General features: G+C 37.3%; 1 protein-coding gene and 1 long non-coding RNA gene across 2 annotated transcripts in view; both read left to right on the forward strand.

Annotated features, from left to right (window-relative positions):
* The window catches only part of LOC310734700 (uncharacterized protein), a 133,110-nt gene that overhangs the window by 100,679 nt on the left and 7,606 nt on the right, over positions 1–24,825 (forward strand). The window lies entirely within an intron of this gene.
* On the forward strand, positions 22,407–23,870 carry LOC310734800. The gene is made up of 3 exons (XR_014536142.1): positions 22,407–22,470; positions 23,554–23,592; positions 23,709–23,870. It is a non-coding gene; the product is annotated as an uncharacterized lncRNA (long non-coding RNA).

Raw genomic sequence — 24,825 nt, forward strand, 5'->3', positions numbered from 1 at the left:
TTCATCTTTTTCTCTGCAGGCTTGTTTTTGCTCCTAACAATAGGTTGTAACTACACACACACCTGTGCATTCACCAAGCACCTTAACTTCTTTTCTTTACCTGCAACATATCTCCTTAATTTTACATGTTTCAGCACCCTCTATCGACAGATACTGGTAACAACCACAGTAATCCTAATACATGACACACACATCAATCCTGAAAAATGTGAACATTTGATGTTGGCTTTTCTTTTTTCCCTATAAACACCATGTTGTCACACTATGTTCATGCGATAGTTCATTTTCAGTGACAGGCATGAAAAATATTATTAATTGTGTGAAATCTTGTATACAAGCAGCATTTTCTTACTGTTGTATTGTCTTATGTTTACCTTTGCTTCAAGTGGAACCAGGAGCAATTAGCATTATCATTAAATTAGCATTTGCAAAAATGTTTGGTTACTCACTAAGAACACCTGAAAATTTATATCTAAATTAACTTTCTTTCGGCTTCTCCCATTAGGGGGCGCTACAGCGGATCATCCGCATGTTTGATTTGGCACGTTTTTATGCTGGATACCCTACCTAGCACAACCCTCCCCATTTATCCGGGCTTGGGACCGGCACTAAGAGTGGCTGGGGTTGGTTCACTGACCGGGGATCGAACCCGGGCCGCAGCAGTGAGAGCGGCACATCATAACCACTAGACCACTAGGGAACCTTGAAAATTCATATCCAAATAACAAACAATATTATTAATTTGTCATTTATTAATAAGGATTTTTATATTAATATAAAAATATACATAAATATAAATAAATAACTATTAATCTTTTATTTTTCAACACTAAAAGTAGGTTTAACAAAGCGGGGTTCGGGTTTTGGCAGGCTGTGGCCAAGGATGATGATCTGGGTTAACATCATTAGGGCAGGCATCAGGCTTCAGCTATTTCTTTTCCACTGATTTCAGGATATGGGTCCTAGGTGTCTGATGCGAGGATTGAGGACGCTTGTTCTATTTGATGCACAGCAGTCTCGGTCTGTTGCTTTGTTATTTCCATTATCTGCAGCTTCAGATCTGATGTTCCAATTGGGTCGTGCAAGCAAAGGGGTTGTCCAGATGTGTTTCCAGTATAGGTGACCACATAGTTTTCTAGGAAGACAGGTCTCTGGATTGCTCTGTGTGGACATTTTGATGAGGCACGAGCAGATTAAGATTTCAGACTTTGGGGTTGCCATGGAAATAAATTAAATCTGGCCAGAAGGACTAATTTTAAAGCTGTACACAGTACTGTAATGCCATACACATATATAATGTGCATTCTTGAACATCTTAACCATGCTTATAAACAAAAGAAACAGATATAAACATTGAGATATATATATATATATATATATATATATATATATATATATATATATATATATATATATATATATATATATATATATATATTAAATGTACATTTTAACGACAGATTCACCACACCTCTGAACGAACTAATATTTAGATAAGATTATATTCAGTTTAATATGATTATGGTTGTATAACGCTAGTTTGTGAGGAGCCACGGTTCTTCTTTCATCGGTTTTGAAAAATTATCCTAAATGGCATTGATAACAATATACAAGGTGAATAACCACATACTTTTATTCATTGATGCACACAACTCTTCCAGGAATCAGGTGGAAACAACCTACAAACCATCTTTATATGACCAAGCAAAACTAAAACTAAGAAGTTATATCTGAGCCGTCACCCGGTAATGCTGTAGTTTGCTTTGCTGATCATGCGTGCAATCAGTGCAAGATTACCACAGGGAACAACACGCATGTTACATTTATAATAAGAGGGTCCAGCAGAGGGAGCAGTTAACTTTCCTCTTCTACAAAAAGGTTTTCTTTAACTCAGGTGCTGTTTAAAATGCTAAAAATTTTGTTGAACAGAATTTACGGTCTATTATCTGAGTGGTTTTAAGAAACACATATCATTATACCATGGTGCATTTTTTTTTCTCTGATAAAAGTGTAAAGTGTTGGACAATGATCCAATCAATATCTTGAATAGAGATTATTCATAACTCATTGCAGAAGCTGACATGAATGTATAAATGTCCATGATAACAATGATAGGAATATATGATATGAATGAGGTAGATTTGAAAGAAGGTGAGGAAATTTTCTGAAATAATGATTTCTATAGTTTTTCTATTTGATCTATATGTTCGCATTATTCAAGCATGTTTTCACCACTGTGATATCTGTCCTATTACATTCAGATTCATTCCTACTGAATCTAGAATGATGGAAATAAAATTCTTATTTTTTTTATTATTATATTTTTATTTATTTCTTACTGAAACAAAACAAAAACAGAGCCGATCAGTCAACACACACAGCATACACTCAAGCATATTAATAACAACAATATAGTCATACGTAAGTTTCTCCAAAGGAAAAAGATTAGCCATTTGTGCTAAACACATCTTTAAAGTTGGTACCTGTGGTGATGACCATAGAATAAGTATGCATTTCTTTGCCAAATAAGTAATGATATTTAATAAAGACTGTGAGTCAGTAGAGAAATCCAATGACGTTTTGCAGTTTAGTAAATAAATAGTTGGGGACAAAGTAAATTTTCTACCCGGCATCTTCTAAACCATATCATGTACCTCATGCCAAAAAGGTTTGATGTTCCTACAGTCCCAAAATAAATGCATCAACGGTGCTATTTTAGATTAGCATTTAAAACACATCTGAGATACATTTGCGTACATTTTGTGGAGGTGTACTGGGGTAAGATATATCCTGTATATAAATTTGAAGTTTTGTTCATGCACAGAGATTGATTTATGAAAAACCTCCTCACGTATAGAGAGCCATTCGTCATCAGTAAATGACTGGCCCATATCCTTTTCCCAAACGTTTCTCAAAGGATCCAAAGGAGAATAGGTTTCAGATAACAGAGAATACAGATAAGAAATCTGCCCCTTTTGTGCCCTCAGAAGAAGAAGACTATTTTTAACATCAGAAAGTTCCCAGCGAATTTTCCCCTGTCTCATTTCAGACTGAATAAAATGACGTAATTGGAGAAATTTGAAAAAATCTGACTTGGGAAGTTGGTAATCTATCCTAAGCGTCTCAAAAGATTTAAAGACCTTTCCTGTAAATAAATCAGCCAAATTAGATATACCCTTTCCTGCCCAGGCCAGAAGGCCAATACCGGCTAACAAGTCAGGGAAGTCAGGGTTTAAAGCAATTGGGGATTGCATGGACAATTTCTTGGGGACATTGAGATACTTCCTGACATCATCCCAAGCCAAAAGAGTGTTTAAAAGCAAAAAATTCCCAGCTACTGGGCAGACCTCCTTAAAGTTATGAATAAACGGGAGGGATGTTAGCAGTCTTGGCGCACATGCAAAAGATTCCATACTGACCCACAAGGAGTCTGTATCATTTAAAAACCACTTTTGTTTAATCTGAGCAGCCCAATAAAATAGCTGCATATTGGGCAAAGAGCCACCCCCACACTCCCTCGTCTTTAAAAGAGAAGCAAGTTTAATCCTAGGTTTTTTAATTGTTCCATACAAACCTACCAATAGCTGCATTCAGATCTTTAAAAAAGTTCTGATCCAAGTAACAGGGTATACACTGAAATAAATAGAGTAGACGGGGGAGTACATTCATTTTGATCGTGTTAATCCTTCCGAAAAAAAGAAATTGGTAAAGGGGCCCATCTATTCATATCCTGCTTAAGTCTTGCCAATAAGGGTGGGTAGTTCTTAGAGAATAAATCCTTTAAGTCAGAGGTTACATGTATGCCCAAATAAAGAAACCCAGAGTCAGTAATGTGAAAGTGACAATGTAAATTTGAAAAAGATTACAGCAGGGGGCAGATCTTTCTCTTATAAAGCCCCACAGTTATGGAACAGCCTTCCAACCAGTGTTCGGGACTCAGACACAGTCTCAGTGTTCAAGTCGAGGTTGAAAACATATTTATTCAGTCAAGCCTTTAATCAGTAGATTTTTTCTCAGGTAAAGGCTCAGATCTGGAGGGAACATTGATATAGAGTGTTTGGTGAACTGGGATATTTGTACGCTGTCGTCCCCTCACATTCACGTGTTCACTCAGGTTTGTTGATGGTGGTGTGGTGGGCCGTCTCTTATCCCAGAGATCCCTCATGTCTGTGTTGCCTTCTGGTTCTCCCTTTTAGTTATGCTGCTATAGCGAGTCTTGCCGGAGTCCAAACTGCACAGTGACTTTAACTCTCATGCAACAATAGGTACACTTAATAATCCATATCCTTCTCTTCCTGTCACCCTCTTCTCTCTCTCTCTCTCTCTCTCTCTCTCTCTCTCTCTCTCTCTCTCTCTCGGTCGAGTTAAACATGCTCCTGAGGCTCCAGTGACCACTGTTCCTGCCCCTCTCCCCCCCGTGGATCTTCCCACTTCATCCAGGCCTGCCTGGATTGGACTGTAGTTGATGTCAACAGTCTCCTACACTGACTCAGAAATACACTTCGCTTTTGATCATCATCACTGCACCCCGCAACATTGTATACCCGCCACAAATGGACATTCGGTGTAACCCAGATGAGGATGGGTTCCCTCTTGAGTCTGGTTCCTCTCAAAGTTTCTTCCTTATGCCATCTCGGGGAGTTTTTCCTTGCCACAGTCGCCAGTCGCCACCGGCTTGCTCATCAGGGACAAACTTACTCATAAAGAACATATTCATTTTTAATCACCGCATTATCTGTGTAAAGCTGCTTTGAGACAATGTTCATTGTTAAAAGCGCTATACAAATAAAAATGAATTTAATTGAAAAAATTAAATTAACCGGTTGTGGGGTATTTAAAAATATGGCCTGGGATTTTCCAAAATGTATTTTATATCCAGTAAACTGACCAAATTGGTGAATTGTCTCTAACAGACTGGGAATGGAGAGCTGTGGCTGTTTTAAGTAAAGAAGAACATCATCCGCATATAATGACAGACGGTGTTCCATCCCACCTGCCATCACCCCCCGGATGCCCCTATGCATGCGAATACTTTCTGCCAAAGGTTCGATATATAAGGCAAACAAGAGTGGCGACAGGGGACAGCCCTGACGGCAACCTCTTTGGAACGAAAGTCGACTTGATAGTAAACCGTTAGTATTAACCACAGCTGACGGTCTAGAGTAAAGAAGCCTCACTAGTTTGATAAAGTTAGAGCCCAAATTGAACTTGTCCAACACTTGAAATAAAAACCTCCACTCAACCCTGTCGAAAGCTTTCTCTGCATCCAGAGATATTATAGCAGCCGGGTCACTGTCTACAGTCAGATGTTGTATTATGTTCAACAGACAACAAACGTTGTCTTAACCATAACGGGATTTAATAAAACCAGTTTGGTCTGGTTTAATAACCTTAGGTAGAATCTTCTCCAGGCGACGAGCTAAGGCTTTAGCCACAATTTTGAAGTCTACATTAAGTAAACTGATCGGGCGATATGAGGCACAGTCTAATGGGTTCTTTCATTTTTTGAGGATCAAGCTAATAGAAGCAGTCCTCCAGGAATCCGGAGTAAGACTGTCTTCCAAAAGGTTATCAACTACTGACATGAAAATAGGGGACAGTACATGAAGAGAATTGGGAGAATGCTATATGGTCAGATGAAACCGAGATAGAACTTTTTGGTAAAAACTCAACTTGTCGTATTTGGAGGAGAAAGAATGCTTAGTTGCATCCAAAGAACACTATACCTACTGTGAAGCATGGGGGTGGAAACATCATGCTTTGGGGCTGTATTTCTGCAAAGGGACCAGGACGACTGCTCTGTGTAAAGAAAAGAATGAATGGGGCCATGTATCATGAGATTTTGAGAGAAAACCTCCTTCCATCAGCAAGGGCATTAAAGATGAAATCTTTGGAGGGAGTTGAAAATCCGTGTTGCCCAGCGACAGCCCCAAAACATCACTGCTCTAGAGGAGTTTGCATGGAGGAATGGGCCAAACTACCAGCAACAGTGTGTAAAAACCTTGTGGAGACTTACAGAAAATGTTTGATCTCTGTCATTGCCAACAAAGGGTATATAACATAGTATTGAGATGAACTTTTGTTATTGACCAAATACTTATTTTCCACCATAATTTGCAAAACAATTCTTTAAAAATCAGACAATGTGATTTTCTGGATTTTTTTTTTTCTTATTTTTTCTCTAATAGTTGAAGTGTACCTATGATGAAAATTACAGGCCTCTCTCTCATCTTTTTAAGTGGAAGAACTTGCACAATTGGTGGCTGACCAAATACTTTTTTGCCCCACTGTATTTCTGTTGCCATTAAGATGATTTGTCACATTGTGGTAAGCTATTTGAGATACTGACTAATAGAGGCACAAACTTCCGAACTCCAGGAGGCTTTTGCAGAGTTAAAGGTTCCACTTATAGAACATTTAACTGTTCAAGAAATTACCTTCTTGTTTAACCCTCTAAATGCTCCACACTTTGGGACCTGGGAGCATGATTAGTTAAAGTGTACCGATTTTGAAAATTACAGGCCTCTCTCATCTTTTTAAGGGGGAGAACTTGCACAATTGGAGGCTGACTAAATATTTTTTGCCCCACTGTACATCTTTTCCATACTTTCTAAAAGATCAAGATATACAACTTTTGTCATACATTTTAACATGATGCCCCAGCATCTTTCTATGCATCAGTAAGTGTGCTGAAACAGTCTGTACCAGTGAACTGAAAGAGTGGTTTGTACAGCTGTAGTTGTGAGGGGGCAAATCTGTTATCTTCATTATTGACATGCTTCACAGTTATGCTGCTGCTTCTTAATGTATGCTAGGCCATGCAAAATCCAGTACTTGTGTCTGATCTCACCTAGGACCCACTTTGGACCAAGATGGAGAAGCTGTGTTTGTCTGAATATCAGTATATTCAATGGACAAAGACACATCAGAGGCCCAGTGCACTTATCACCTTTTTCTTCTTTACTTAACAACTGTTCCGAAATATCTACACAGGGTGACACAGCGCCAACAAAAGCATAACACAACAATTGCAGGATTAACCCAATTCTGAACAACAAATACATAACACCATGGGCATCCTTTCTCAATCTGTGTTAAGAGTTCTCAAGTAGAAAATGTAGGTTTTTTTATTTTTATTGTTTTAATTTAATATAGAAAGTAGCACTTTGTGTAAGTTAACACCATGGTTTGATCATCTCATTATAATGTCTAGTTTGCACACATGTTTAAGAGCATGACTCCTTTTTTCAGATAGTTTGCAGCCCCCTGTTTTATAATACAATTACATGTTTATTTTATTCAGTTCATTGCTAAGTACTGTAGTAAAACGTTTTCTATTTTTGGTAAGCTGAAAATCATGTGTCTGACTTTTCATCATGCCAAAACACTTGTGTTATTCTTTTGGGTGGCTCCCTCAAATACTATTACAAGGGTGGTGTAGTATAACATCTAACTATATAGAGTATTAATTATAATGCCCCTATGGGCCACATTTGGTACAATAGCGCCATTACATGTAAGCTGCCTTACATACATCACTGCTTGGTATCTGACACTTCGTTTAAGGTAATTCAGTGATTTCACTTTGAAAAAAAGCTTTCTGGTGTAGCTAATCTAATTTTCCTTAATAAGACTAAAAAGTAGGTTACAAAAAAAAGATTTCAACATAATTAATTGAGCTACCTGGATGCGTGGGTATGATGGCCTTAAAGCAATGCATGCAAATATGCATTTCTCAAAACATTGTATGACGCTATGAGAGCTGTGGCAACTGGGTAGTAATGAGTAAACATTCCAACACAGACATCAATACCCAATAGTTCCTTTCATTTGCAATTTGATTTCTTCATTACAATGAATTGCAATTAAAAACCAGCCATGCACAAGCCAGTTTACTCTTAGTGCCACTCCCAAACCCGGATAAATAGGAAGGGTTGCGTTAGGAAGAACATGAGGGTAAAACGTGGCAAATCAAATTTTCTGCATTTCTCCAATAGGGTACTGGGGAAATTGGGTATCCCAATTGGCCAAAGGAGAAGTGGAGGAGAGTGGAGGTTAAAGTTGGCACTTTAAATGTTGGTACTATGTCTGGTAAAGGGAGAGAAGGAGCTGATATGATGGAGAGGAGAAAGGTAGATATGCTGTGTGTTCAGGAGACCAAGTGAAAAGGGAGTAAGGCCAGAAACATTGGAGGTGGAGGTTTAAACTGTTCTATCATGGTGTGGATGGAAAAATAAATGGTGTGGGGGTGATTCTGATGGATGAGTACAGTAAGAGTGTAGTGGCGGTAAAGAGAGTTTCTAATGGGGTGATGAATGTGAAGCTGGAAGTTGAAGGGGTGATGATAAATGTAATTTTAGTGCTTATGCTTTGCAAATGGGTTGTGAGATGGAGGAGAAGGAAAAATTCTGGAGATAGTTAGATGAAGTAGTAAAAAATGTATCTAGGAAACAAAGATTGGTAATTATGGTAGATTTCAATGGGCATGTAGGTGAAGGGAACAGAGGTGATGAGGAGGTTATGGTTAGGTATGGCTTTAAAGAGAGGAATGTGAAAGGTCAGATGGTGGTAGATTTTGCTAAAAGAATGGAAATGGCAGTGGTAAATACTTCTTTTAAGAAGAAGGAGAAGCACAGGGTGACATAAATATTGCTAAAATTAGAAAGGATGCAGAAAAACTAGTTCATGCTTTTGTTACATCTAGATTAGACTAGTTAATGCTTTACTGTCTGGGTGTTTGAGTAAGTCCATAAATAAGCTTCAGTTAGTTTAGAATGTAGCAGCAATGGTCCTCACTTGATCTGGAAAATATGACCACATCACCCCTGTTTTAATCATTTTACACTGCTCCCAATCAAATCTCACATTAAAACTTTCTTTTTGGCTTCTCCCGTTAGGGGTCGCCACAGCGGATCCTCCGCACGTTTGATTTGGCACATGTTTTACGCTGGATGCCCTTCCTAACGCAACCCTCCCCAATTTATCCGGGCTTGGGACCGGCACTAAGAGTGGCTGGGGATGGTTCCCTGACCGGGAATCGAACCCGGGTCGCAGCGGTGGGAGCGCTGCATCTTAACCACTAGACCACCAGGGGACCTTCAATCAAATCTCACATTGATTACAAAATACTACTATTGACGTATAAAGCACTTAACGGTCTAGCTCCGCAGTATCTGAGTGAACTTCTGTACCAATATGATCCTCCACACCTACTTGGATCAAAAGGTGCAGGCTATTTGTTGGTACCTTAAATAATGATGACTACAGCAGAGGGCAGATCTTTCTCTTATAAAAGCCCAAAGTTATAGAACAGCCTTCTAACCAGTTTTCAGGACATTCGGGCTCATTAGAGGGACAGTGCATGTAGGTTCTGGAGACATAGTGAGAGAGGCTCAATTGAGATGGTTTAGTCATGTGCAGAGGAGGGACATGGGGTTTATCGGTAGGAGAATGCTGAGGAAGGAGAAAAATAGGAAGGCCAAGGAGGAGCTTTATGGATGTGGTAAGGAAAGACATGCAGGTTGTTGGTTTCAAAGAGGCAGATGTAGAGGACAGAGTAGTATGGAGACAGATGATCCGCTGTGGCGACCCCTACTGGGAGCAACTGAAAGAAGAAGAAGAACATTACAATGGATCGCATTTCTAGCTATTCCACATACACAACTACAACCAGTACAGCATGCAGTGAAAATGTTTAAACAACTGGTCTGTGGTGAAAAATAAAATAAAAAAAACCACTGTGAAAAAAAATGCTGTGCCAGTGGTGAGTGAGTGGAGGGGACGTCCCAAACCGCAAGTGTCAAAACCACGTCAGTACTGGAAAGGAAAGTGCTGGGGTGAAAATTTAAGTAAATAAAGAAAGCTCTGCTTAGTGAACTTTTGCCTGTCTCTCAAAATAGAATAAGTTTTAATTAAAGAATAAAGTTTGAATTAGAGCAGTGGTCCCCAACCCCAGGGCCACGAACTGGCACCAGTTCATGGGTCAATTGGTACCGGGCTGCACAGAAAGAATACATAACTTATGATAACGTCTGTTACACTTACATTATTTCAGTTTTTTTTTTTTTTTTTTTTTTTTGGAAAATTACCGGATTTTCTCCCGCACATCTGTCGATGACTCACTCTTGTTGCAGGTCATGATTCCTCGGTCACATGTCTTACCTCTATCCACTACTTTCTTAAAGGGGCTCTGGCCGCTAACACATAATACATTACTGCTAAATTTAAACCCCCAAGTGAGCAAAATGAACAAAAACCAACACAGTTGATTCACGTTTATTATTATATTTAGAAAATAACAGTTTTTATGCTCGTATCATTTTAATTGGTTGTATTTATTCACCACACCTTAAAGGCCGGTCCGTTAAAATATTGTTTTGCACAGTGTGGCCTCCAATCGAAGAGAACACCATCCAGAGGCAGGCAAGGACAAAGTGGGCAGATCCGAGGAGAAGAGAGGGGCAGGAACAGTGGTCACTAGAACCTCAGGAGCATGTTTAACTCGACAGAGGGAGAGAGAAGAGGGGTGACAGGGAGAGAAATATATGGATTATTAAGTATCCTTATTGCTGTATAAAAGTTACAGACACTGTGCAGTTTGAACTCACTATGGCAGCATAACTAAAAGTGATAACTAGAAGGTACCACAGACATGAGGGATCTCCGGGATAAGAGACAACCCACCCAACAAACCTGAGTGAAAGTTTAAGAGTGCGGGGACGACAGCATACAAATATCCCAGTTCACCAAACACTCTATATTCATGATCCCTCCAGATCTGCTCCTTTACCTAAGAAAAATCTACTGATAAAAGACTAAATAAATATGTTTTCAGCCTCGTCTTGAACACTAAGACTGTGTCTGTGTGAGACCCGGACACTGATTGGAAGGCTGTTCCATAACTTTGGGCCTTTACAATAAAATAATCTGCCCCCTGTTGTAGTCTTCATTATACATAATAATATAGTATGTTTATTTCTGATATTTCAACATTGTTAACATCACTAAAATTGAAGCATCAGATTAATCAAGCCTCATGCAAATAGGTTTTTTTCTAGAGAAAATGTCATTTCTGTTGAAGCCTGCATTCTCCTCAGTTTTATTTTTTCTTTTCTTGACCTAAATTTTAGAAGGAGGGTTCTGGGAAGTTCATTATTCTTCATAATGAATATGCCATTATGAAGTTTTTCTTTAGGTTACCAAAAGTTAAATGAAACTAAACTAAAAAAGGAAGCTAGTAAAAGAAATTGATTTCTATATAAATTATCAATTATTTTATCAGATTGCTACATAGGTGTTTGCCTATGATGTCCTTAATGTATGCAAGTATGTGTTTTACAAAACATTTTTTGATGGGCTGTGGCAACTGGGTGGTAGTTATTAATAACACATTCCAAAACAGACATGCTGAGACAACGCACAGTATTGGCAGTTGCTTCTGTTTTTTTTTTTCATTTGCTTAGTTGATATACAGACAAATTTACTGAGAAACCCTTCCTCATAAGATAAGGAACTATTTCCCATTGTGAAACTCTCTATATGATTGTAGCCATTTGCATTTCTATCACTGTTTGCATTAATTATAGAATAGTAGGACTGTTCCCCTTTTATTTAATTAAACATTACAAACTAGTTGGTAGCCTCATTGCGTGCAGGTATGTGTTTCTCAATACATTTCATGATAATAGGGGCTGTTGCAACTGAGTGGTAGTCAATAAAACATTTCAATACAGATGTCAACGCCCAGTATTTGGATTTTTTTTAAAATATTTTTTTTGAATTCCCCATTAAGGTGTAACGCTTTTAGCTATTCCATATTCCAAATACCCATACACAACCAAAAAAACTGTCATGCAATGACAAGCTTTACATGATTGGCCCATGACAGCTATGTTCAGATCCGGTCACTATCACTGAATGTCCTCCCTCAGATGCGTTCAAACTTTGATCCAGAGCTTGCTATTGATGGTCTGACACCTGGGGAAAAAATGCCGCAAATATTGAAAAAAAAAGGATGAGCATGCACTTAGTCAAATTGCAGACCTGTCTCGCCTTTTTGGTCATGGAGATTATAGACTCTTCCACTGCGAGAAATGTTCCTCTTAGGGTCATGCCCTAAGTTACCAGTAAGGATCTTGAACATGAAGGACGGGTCGCCACGCCACGCTGGGAAAGTTCTTGGCAGATTTTGACGTGGTGTTCCTTGTGCCTCTGGGTCAACAGCCTGGGGAAAACTTGTTAGCAACACTGCACATGTTCAAATCACACATGAGGCTTGCCTGGACTGTTTAACATGACAAGGTGGCACCCACAATGGCAGCAATGTTGTGGTTTGTTCTCTGACGATCGTCATGCACAAGTTGCTGAATGGTTTCAACATTTTCGGGGGTTCAGCTTGTTGTAGGTCTTTCTGATCTCTCTTTGTATTCCAGTGAGGCATTTAGCTACAAAGAGCAATTTATAGTACCATACTGTATAAACTACAGTATATACGTAGGCTGCTTTGTTTAAATTAGCACTTTCCAAGTTTGCTTTGTGGAATTCAAGAGTTACAGTATACTTATATTAAGTTTGTAATCTAGAATACCAGTGTAGATTTATTCTTTGCTAGAGACTCAAAGCACTTTTGTAAGTCACTCTGGACAAGAGCGTCTGCTAAATGCCGCAAATTTAAAAGTAGATAAATGTAAATGTTTGACGGTTTCTTATCAACACCTTGGGTGGTTCCATGAAATTCCGGAGTAAGAACAGGCGCTTTGAGGATGGATTAGACTGTAGTTAATGTCAACAGTCTTCTACACTGACTCAGGACTACTTTTCGCTTCTGATCATCATCACTGTACCCCACAACATCGTATATCTGGACATGGACATTTGGTGCAACCCAGAAAAAGATGGGTTCCCCATTTTGAGTCTGGTTCCTCTCAAGGTTTCTTCCTTATGCCATCTCGGGGAGTTTTTCCTTCACCACAGTCGCCAACGGCTTGTTCATCAGGGAACAACTTACTTATAAAGAACATATTCACTTTTAATCACCACATTATCTGTGTAAAGCTGCTTTGAGACAATATTCATTGTTAAAAGCACTATACAAATAAAAATTTATGGTAATGAATTGAAATATTTTAACAATTTTGTTATATGACTATTGTCATTGTAACTAAAAATAGTATGTCGAACCATCATAACCTTCTGTATTTCTATTGATATAAGGCTTCAAATTAGAGTATAATTTAATTATTCTTATTTATTATAAAATGTATGTATGTAAAAAGGTATAGTATTTAATTATCAACAACACACTTGTTTTAACAAAAGAGCTAGACTGCATAACAGCATCAGTGCACCAGGATGTGCATATGTAGATGCAAATTCATTACATTTTTTATTATATAGCACTTTTAACAATGGACATTGACTCAAAGCAGCTTTACACATATCATGTAGTAAAAAAAGAATCAATTATATTGTTCTTTATAAGTGTAAGTTTGTCCCTAATGAGCAAGCCATTGGCAACTCTGGCAAGGAAAAACTTCCTGAGGTGGCATAAGAAAAAAACCTTAAGAATAACCCCACTCGAGAGGGAATAAGGAATATGGTTTGTAAAAACCATAATGTTGCATTTCAAAACATTTTTAAGTAAGTTGGAGCCATATTACATTAATCCAATGAGACAATAAATGTATTGTCCCATTGGATTAATGTAATATGGCTCCAATTTACTTAAAAATGTTTTGTTTTGTTTTGTAAAAAACTATTCCCTCTCGAGTGGGGTTCCTCTTAAGGTTTTTTCCTTATGCCACCTCAGGAAGAGAAGATGTTTAAAAATGGCAGTTAATGCTAGCTAAGCTTAGCATTCAGTGATCTCACTTGTCCCATCTTTGTTTACACTTGTGACTCAGGCGACAGGCTCTTCCGGTTGGACGGGTTGACTCATTTAAGTCTGGGGACTGGAGTACTTCTGACCTCTGAATAAAGTTATTGCACTCGTTGTTTGTTTTTTCTGTTGATTAGCAACGGCGTTTGATTTCTCATATGCATGCATGCCTCTACTCATCATATTGGATTTTTTTGCTATGCAGCATTTCTGAATAACAACTCTAATGATTGTGACATTGTGAGCATAATTAGCATGCATGTAATTGGAAGAAAACAGATTTTGATGGAGAAGTTGACAATGTTTAGTTTGTCACTCTGTTAAGTGTAAATTGCTTGTGTAGTTTTTCTATTTGTTTTTGTTATATACTTAGATTTTTTTTAACTTCAGCTTTTTACTATGTTGGATGATTCCACTCTCTGGTGCATGTCCTGCGAAAAAAAGTAAAGTAACCTTTAGAGGCTTTAAAGTTGTTTGTGTTAGTTTTGCTGCCTATTTTGTCACTATCAAGTGGGCCACACCACAACCTAAGATCATTATTATTGTGTGTGTGTGTGTGTGTGTGTGTGATTGCACTAGCTGTGCTAATGGCTGGCTTGAGAAAAAGCACAGTGTTCTGTGTTGGGCAATATAAAAAGAAATGTTTCCATGTCACACCGCATCAGGAACAGAACTGGTTTTATGTGATGTATTTATAAGGAGTTTATGTACAAGAACACTGTTGCTCTTCTAGCTGTTTGTTTGCGTTACTTTAAAACATAGTATATTAACCAATTCCTTCTGAAGCAAATACCCACATAGCAATTTTTCTCTGGCCCAGCTCCGGCCCACAAAACCAGCTTTTGCGTGGCACACATAATGCAATGAATTAAGGTACTAGTGTGGACCAGGTCTGGAATCCAGACAAGGGCCACACATGGGCCATAACTGGCCCAAGTTAAATATCCATAACTGGTCCTGAATTGGGCCAGGTCAAAATATGACATTGGAACCAAAATACAACCATAAGTAAACCATATCAACAGCAGAAAGCCCAAAACTTAGCCACACCTGAGCATAATCCATAGGTTAACTAAACCTGGCAGCCAAAATATGGGCCATAAAAGGGCCATGACAGAGCCATAGCTCACCCACCTGTATGACCATAGCTGGCCCTATTGTGGTCCTATACACTGGACCAGATAGATTCCACATGTCAGCCTTAAAAAAACCATAACCAGGCCACTTGATACACACATCCCTCCCAAATGAATAGTCACCACAACGACAGTATTCTGAACACATATTTTATTATATTTAATATCAAAACATTGAAACATGACATATACACTTGTACAAACAACTCTATAAAATACCACCCGTCAGTTCAGCAATTAAAATAAAAGCAAAAATAAAACAAGTAGAAGCTCCGCTATGTTTTTGTTCATGAAGTTAAATGTAACACTTGATCATCCCTTTCTGGTCAGGAACAAGAGTTACTGTATCTTTAACAATTGAATATCCATGTTTCTGGTCATTAACAAGTTTCACACTATGTATACCACTTAAACGTCCATGTTTCTGGTCAGGAACAAGATTTATTTGAACTATGACGCTTAAATGTCCATGTTTCTGCTCCTTCTGGAATTGCTCCTATCACTGTACTTCTAAACCTTCTCCATACTGTGTCTTTACTGAAGCCTTTTGTTCTTCCTCCTAAAAAAAAAAAAAAAATACAGATTATTAAAAAGTTTTAATAGACTATAATAAAAATTAAATACCAGAAAAAGAGAAGCAAAGAGAAGCACTGGTTTAAGTGCATGCTGGTTTCATTTTTTTTTGCCGTCGTCCGTTTATTCAGACACGTACAGGTGTAGTTTTTTTTATTTCAAGCGCTTACTATAAAAACGAAATTATTACCGACCAGGAGTTTAATATAATGTGTTTGACAGAAACAAGGATTAAATTGAATGAATATTTAGCATTAAATGAGGCGAGTCCTGCTGGGTATAGTTACATACACCAACCCCGTCTAAATGGCAGAGGAGGCAGCTATTTATAATAATAATCTAAGCGTCACACAAAAGACTAAACAAAAATTTAAAACATTTGAAGTTCTTTACACCAACATAAAATATTCAGTGTCCGAAAACAGGTCCAGTCAGTTAATTCCACTAATTATTATTTATAGGCCCCCAGGGCCCTACTCTGATTTTCTGATAGAATTTGCAGATTTCATCACAAATTTAGCTACTTCTCTAGACAAAGCATTAATTGTTGGTGACTTTAATATTCATTTTGATAATCAGGAAGACTCCTTAAGAGCAGCTGTTGTGCCTATTCTAGAGTCAGTTGGAATTAATCAGAATGTTATAGGACCCACTCATAGTGGTGAACACACTCTCGATTTGTTGTTAACATTTGGATTAAAAATAAAAAACTTAGTCATAATTCCACAGTCTGAAGCTATTTCAGACCATTATCTAATCTCATTTAAAATTTGCCTCAGTCATTGCATTTCTACCTCACCATGTTATCGTGTTAAGCGTACTTTCACGTCAGCTACAGCAGCGTGTTTTATTAATAATCGTCCAGAAATTACGATATTAACTAGATCTCCTTCAGACCCCGCAGAGCTCGACTGGGCCACTGAACATCTAGAAACAACGTTACCTTACACTCTAGATGATGTAGCTCCCCTTAAGACCAAAATGATCAGGGAGAAAAAATTAGCACGGTGGTATAATAATCATACGCGCACCTTAAAACAGACCACTCGAAAATTGGAACGTAAATGGCGTCAAACAAAATTAACAGTATTTCAAATAGCATGGAAGGAGAGACTCTTAAATTATAGAAAATCTCTTAGTGCTGCTAGATCAGCATATTTCTCCACCCTCATAGAAAATAACAAGCATAATCCTAGATTTTTATTCAGCACGGTAGCAAAATTAAGAGGGAATAAAAGCACTGCACTCACATGCACACCATCATTAGGTACTAATGATTTCATTAACTTTTTTAATAATAAAATTGAAAACATCAGGCAAAAAATCCAGACGGTTAATATAAATCCAAATAATTTTACAAGTAACCCTGTAGACAGCAGTGTAATTATAGCAGACAATCAACTACAAAGCTTCACTCCTATTTATGAGAATGACTTAATTTCATTAATTTCCTCATCAAAATCATCAACCTGCATTCTCGATCCTTCGCCTACAAGTTTCTTTAAACAGATAACTCCAGAGGTAATTGAACCTGTTTTAAAAAATAATAAACTCTTCCATTAGCACTGGTTATGTACCAAAATTCTTCAAACTGGCAGTTATCCACCCCCTAATTAGGAAACCTGACCTTGACCCATGTCAGCTGTCCAACTCCAGACCAATATCAAATCTCCCCTTTATATCCAAAATTTTTAGAAAAGGTTGTAGCATAGCAGTTCTGCTCACACCTACTTATGAATAACATTTTTGAAATGTATCAGTCAGGATTTCGGCCTCATCAGAGCACAGAGACGGTGCTAGTTAAGGTGGTAAATGACCTGTTATTGGCCTCTGATCAGGGTTTTGTCTCCTTACTTGTTTTGCTCGACCTTAGTGCAGCTTTTGACACCATTGATCACACTATACTACTTGCTAGACTTGAGAACGTTGTTGGAATAAAGGGAACAGCTCTCTCTTGGCTCAGGTCTTATTTGACTGATCGTTTGTTGATGTAAATGGTGAGTTCTCCACACTCTATGAGGTAAAGTTTGGTGTTCCTCAAGGATCTGTCTTAGGCCCACTGCTTTTCTCTTTATATATGCTGCCTTTTGGTGAAATCATTCATAAACATGGGATTCGCTTCCATTGCTATGCTGATGATACACAGCTGTATATTTCAGCAAAGCCAGATGAGAGAGATCAGCTTAACAATGTTGAAAAGTGTGTAAAGGACATTAGACAGTGGATGCTTAATAACTTTCTTCTGCTCAACTCAGATAAGACGGAAGTACTTTTACTAGGGCCACATGCAGCTAGAAGCAAACTTTCTAGTTCATGCTTTTGTTACTTCTAGTAGTTTTATCAGTAGATATAGAAATCAAATTAATATAATGTTCTATATCTCTTAAAAAGACCACAAATACAGGTAAACTTTGCTAAAAAAAAAATTATTTACATTTATAATAAAACAAATTTTGTGCAGTTAAAATACCCAAATATAACATTTCTTATTGGTAATGAAAATTCTGTCAAAATCTTCAATTTAACAAAAACACCAATATCATACCAAAAAGTCTTCCACTATTTCACCTTTACTATTATTATACAGTGTGACAAAAATGACGGTATACTGATGTGCACATGCCCAGTAGTTTTAGATTTAGCTAAGGATTAAATATAATGAAAATGTTTAGATTGTATTAATTGGTGGTTTGTTGGTCAACAAGTTTAAATTAATCGCAAAAACCTTATCAACTGAAATCAAACAATTACAGTTGATTTTCATAATTCAGAAATGTAAATCTTTATTGTGGCCTGGATTAACTTAAAGGCATGAGACACAGAAAGATGGAAATATCTTTGTGAATTAAAACATTGGGATTTTACTCAAAGGTATTTGAAATGGATTATAAATATGGGTTAAGATCGGCCATACGTATGTGGCCCACATATGTATACTTGACATCTGGGCCGAATACATACTACAAATGACATCTGGCCCATGTCTTGTGAGCCGCCATAAAATCGGTACCACCTCTGCCAAACCTCGGCCATGTTTGGCCCACATGCTGTATGCCAGTGCCGGATGAATGCCAGCTGTGCCAGATGAATGCCAAGTCTGGGCCAAATTTGTTTGCTGACTGGGTATCACCTATCAGTTGTATTTAAAATTCGGACTTATACAAGTATTTGGATGATAAGCAAACATATGGTTACCACTAAATTCCTAGATTTTTATTTACCCCAAAACCACCAATTATTTCTAATCTGAACAATGTGAACTATAATTGATGTGTAATTAGTGTTGCTAATGCTTAGCATGCTCAATATTTTGGTTTGACAATAAAATAAATTGCTCGACAGAAATTAACAATCGCAACGTCAAAAGGAAGGATTCTACACCACTTGACAATGTAAGCCCTTTCTTCTTTTCTGCTGCCAGGCGCAATGACTTTTTCTGTATTTACAGTAAGAATTTGAAGGATGCGCACACAGATTTCTATAGAACCAACTATACCGTCGTCATGAATTTTACATCTAATAGACAAACTTTTTAACTTCATGCTTTTTTGACATACTGATGTTTATCACAACCATCATCTACTGCGTGATAAGTACTGGTGGCCCATATTTTGAAGTATTTAAAACAAGTTGTTTCCTCATGCTCCGTCTGTGCCCAAAATATGATGTCATGCACAATTCCTGCATGTGTGTAACATTACAGTTTTCTCTATGAGATGCAGAAGTCACCAGTAATTAAAACAGAAAAGTGCAAGAAAACCTGGTTCCAGGAGAAATTAGTTGCTCTAATGTGATGTGTGATGTGGAATTGAACTGTTTACAGCTACAGGGCCTCAGATGGCATATGTCTGAGTGTGTGTGTGTATGTGTGTGTGTGTGTGTGTGTGTGTGTGTGTGTGTGTGTGTGTGTGTGTGTGTGTGTGTGTGTGTGTGTGTGTGTGTGTTTGTGTGTGAGAATGGGATGCTAAAAATATGTATGTATTCGGTGTGTATTTTCGATAAAGAGTGAGTAGCCACAGTGACACTGCGCTAACTCTAGTTTCTTTTTTTCTTTTTTTGTTTTCAAAGGTAAACACTAATTGTCAAATGAACTTATTTAATCAGCAAATACAGCCAAATGTTGCGCACTCCTACTTGTAGTATTGTTTCTATAAACAAGTGAGGCGGACATACAGTTCAAAGAAGAGACAACCCAGTTGTTAGAGCCAAGAAGCTTTCATTACTGTGTTGCAAATTATATGTAGTGAACAATAAAACGTATAAACGTATAAAACGTATACAAATATTTCATGAGTACGTCATATGTCTATATACAAATATTTCACATTTACTGAACAGTGTTCAATGCATAAAGATATAAAAACATTCATCAACGTGGATGTACGACCAAAGTTTTACAATTGGAGCTTGCCAAACTTGGTTGTTTTTGTTGGCATTCAATTCTAGCTATGCTTCCTGTTTTTTTTCTTTTATATCATCTGCAATTTACAGGGGTGAAACATATTTGATTGACACCTAATTCAGTTAAAGTGCTCACACATACAGGCAGAAATATTTACTTTAGGCACCAGAAGTTGTGCCTTTCTATATATGCTTTTCGGGGTAATTCCTCTTCATGAGTTTAGATGTTTAGGAACATGGAATGTGTTCCTATTTCTTGAGTTGAGAAGTCACAATTGCCTCATCTTGTGCCTTTCGCATGAGCTTTAATTTCACATTTAACCCACCTGTTTTGCGTATACTTCTTAAATATTTATTACACATGGGTAATATATGTGTATAAAAAGGTAAAAAAAAAAGTGTAGCCAATACTTGTCTTCCCTTCTTGAATCTCAAGCAGCTTTCTTGCTAGAACATTTATACTGGTAGGTGTCTGTGATTAATGTGAAAATTCTATTAGTCTCAAAGCATTCCAGGTAAAACAAAGGAATCTACTGTCTATAATAAAAATGTTATATTAGATTATTTTACTTATTTCATTTTTATAATCTGTTGACCTTCATTTATAGAAAAATGAGTGATTTGTAATTGTAGCTGGTCAGAAGTCCATCTGAGGCACCACAAACCTGTAGCTAGCTTACGCAGATGTAGATTAATGGCTTGCTGATATTTACTGAACAGTGGCTGGATTGTATTTGTAATTAAACTAAGATATTATTCAGTTCTTTTGCGTGTATAAGCAGTTCATTCCTACATTGCAACATAACAGAAATGTATATTAAAAAAGTAATCATGCTACATAAACAGTAGGTTTATTCTGTAGAAACATTGCATTCTGAGACTGATGGGTGTATTGTTTTGTGGAGTTATTTCGACTTCACTTTTCTACTTTGAATTTTACCCCAACAAACATCACTGTTTGATCTTGGAAGTGATTTGACCTTTTCACACCGGGCTAAGTCCAGAAAAAACAGTTCACTTTGTCCAACTTCATCTTAATTAATAAATGGCAAATAGTTGAAACTAGAACTACAGTATGAACAGCAGTAATTACACTATTCCGCAGTAATATACAATATATTGCTGTGGACAACCCAGTTTGGAAATATTCCTGTAAAAGAATACAGTATGTAGCTGAAAGCCCACAGGAAGCTCATTCTGAAACTTCTGATGTTCACATAAACCAGCCAGCAGTCCGTCCTGAAATCTATATGTATATAGGAAGATGTTTTCTTACATTAGTTCTTGAATTGTTACCAATTTACAATTGTATACAGGATAATACCGTAAATTTGCGACTGTGGTCATTTACAAAAATCCTGAAAAATATAGAGACAGCACAAACATTCTGCCATCCCACCTCACTGATACACCTTATTGTTGCTTCTGACTTGTAAGTAGGCCACATACTGCACATTCTGGTCCCAATATTATGTGGTTACTCTGTTAATCTATAATCACAGAATAACCACAGTATAACAATACTGCTCATTAATACACGGACAAACGTCATCAGCTTAATTGTAACTTAACAACTTAAAAAAATGCCTTTTTTCATACTCTCAACTATTACTAATCAAGTATACACTTTGCCAATCCTGTAGCAATTACAGAGTTGTTAAACAAGAAAATCACACCTGACCAGGTGTATATTTTAGATTAATTTCCTGTTAGGAAATAATATAAATATGCATATTCTATCCATGTTGTAGACAGTTGCAGTGAAGTACTGTAGACACAACTAAAGTTTTCCACTGCCTGGTAAGATTTTATTAAATTTATCGGTTAAATTAACTGCTATCTAATAATTTGTAAATGTTTTACATTATTTATTTATTTATTTATTTATTTATTATTATTATAATTTTTTTATTTTTTTATTTTTTTTTTTGGTTTGAAGCATGTATTTCTTTAGAAAAAAAAAATCAGGATTCTGGTTTTATTAAACATGAAAACCATTTATTAAATATAAGCATGTAGACTGATTATTCTAAATTTTCTTGATGATATTGAAATTTACACACTGATTTGTTGTAGTCACAAGTGGCTGTACCATAAAAAAAAAAATGTTATTTTCATAATATTTATTATTTTTATTACCATGTCATTGTAACTGTTTTCTATCAACTGGAGAAGAAAGCTTTTGCCAATTTATAAGAGAGTTTTTAACAAATTATTAAATTATTTTTGAATTAGGCTTTTTTTTTCATTACAAAAAAAAGTAATTTTTATTATTAATAATAATAATAATAATAATAATAAAATGTATTCATTACTTTATTTGGACTAATATTTATTTCCACTTAAAAAAAAATTAATTACATTTTTTTCAGATTATTTATGAAAAAAAGCAATGGCATAAGATTTTTCTTTTTCAAATCCCAGATTAATTGCTGTTAATGGGGTTCCTACTCCTAACATGCCTGGCAACCCTGCTCTTGATGAGTAAGTTCTTGTTTGTTTGTTTGTTTTAGTTTATTATAATGACTGTAATGAAGAGATGTTGATGATTATATGTCAATAGCCCAAAACAAAAATAAAAGACAAAAAAAAAATCACAAGATTGCAATAATGAAGGCCAGTTTCTACCTTCACAAGGTCCCCTGGTGGTCTAGTGGTTAAGATGCAGCGCTCCCACCGCTGCGACCCGGGTTCGATTCCCGGTCAGGGAACCATCCCCAGCCACTCTTAGTGCCGGTCCCAAGCCCGGATAAATTGGGGAGGGTTGCGTTAGGAAGGGCATCCAGCGTAAAACATGTGCCAAATCAAACGTGCGGAGGATCCGCTGTGGCGACCCCTAACGGGAGAAGCCGAAAAAAAAAAGTTTCTACCTGGCATTGACCTGCTCACATGGCTCCTTTTAACTAACCTTTTTTGACATCAAGTCAATTGGCTGGTGTTGTCTGAAATATTCAATAGTTTCTAAATCATCCACATTTTTTTCACATGTTGTAAATGTATGAATTAGGCAGGCAGAGGATTTTGTATTTGAGACCCTAAATACACCAAATTACCAAAATAAATCAGAACATTGCATTTATATATATATATATATATATATATATATATATATATATATATATATATATATATATATATATATATATATATATATATATATGTGTATATAATACAAAGCATCATATATGCATCACATTTAGACATAATATTTGCAACAAATGGTTTTTGTACCAAGACCACAGGGTTCCACTAATCACTGTGGGACTCCTAAATTCTTTTGGCACGTTAGGAGGAGTCTCTATATGCTGTTTTGTATGGTCTTTGTGACTGAAAAGGCATCTAAAGATTTCTAACAACCAGACCTGTGCTCTTGGAAAATGAGATATGCTTGCTACAAAAGCTTGTCCTGTCCAAGCTACCACTACCTTGCTTACATTTGGGACATCTTTGCGCCTGCCACAAATTCTCCTGTGTCTCATGTATGTCTTCTGTGTACAACTGGTATAAGAAACAATTTAAATCCTAAAATAATATGCATATAAAGTATATATCTCTACGTTACGTTAGGTGGGGTAGCACCAGGAGGCAATTCAAAAAAAGTAACAGGTAATGTTGCATTTTGTAAAGATTTGGAGATTAATTATTTTGGGAATTTTTGTAGAGGTGATTTTTATTGTTATTTCTCCCTCTTCTTTACTTAATTCGACATATAATATCAATAGTAACTAAAACCCCCAAAACAACTTCTTCTACTACACCACGAACAACAACTACTACTACACCACAAACACCATGTAAAATTACACCACGAACGAGAACAACACCAACTATTACAAAAGCTACATCACCACCAAAAACTACAACAACTGCACCACCACCAGAAACTACAACAACTGCACCACCACCAGAAACCACAACTACTGCACCACCACCAGAAACCACAACTACACCACCACCAGAAACCACAACCACACCACCACTAGAAACTACAACTACACCACCACCAGAAACCACTACAACACCACCACCAGAAACTACAACTACTGCACCACCACCAGAAACTACAACTACTGCACCACCACCAGAAACCACAACTACACCACCACCAGAAACCACAACTACACCACCACCAGAAACTACAACTACACCACCACCAGAAACTACAACAACTGCACAACCATCAGAAACTACAACAACTACACCACCACCAGAAACTACAACTACACCACCACCAGAAACTACAACCACTACACCACCACCAGAAACTACAACTACTACACCACCACCAGAAACTACAACAACTGCACCACCACCAGAAACCACAACTACACCACCACCAGAAATTACAACTACACCACCACCAGAAACCACTACTACACCACCACCAGAAACTACAACTACACCACCACCAGAAACTACAACCACTACACCACCACCAGAAACTACAACTACACCACCACCAGAAACTATAACTGCACCACCACCAGAAACCACAACTACACCACCACCAGAAATTACAACTACACCACCACCAGAAACCACTACTACACCACCACCAGAAACTACAACAACTGAACAACCACCAGAAACTACAACTACACCACCACCAGAAACTACAACTACACCACCACCAGAAACTACAACAACTGAACCACCACCAGAAACCACTACTACACCACCACCAGAAACTACAACAACTGAACCACCACCAGAAACTACAACAACTACACCACCACCAGAAACTACAACTACACCACCACCAGAAACCACAACTACACCACCACCAGAAACTACAACTACACCACCACCAGAAACCACTACTACACCACCACCAGAAAC

Source organism: Silurus aristotelis, assembly GCF_946808225.1.
Source record: "Silurus aristotelis genome assembly, chromosome: 12".
Classification (NCBI taxonomy): Eukaryota; Metazoa; Chordata; class Actinopteri; order Siluriformes; family Siluridae; genus Silurus; species Silurus aristotelis.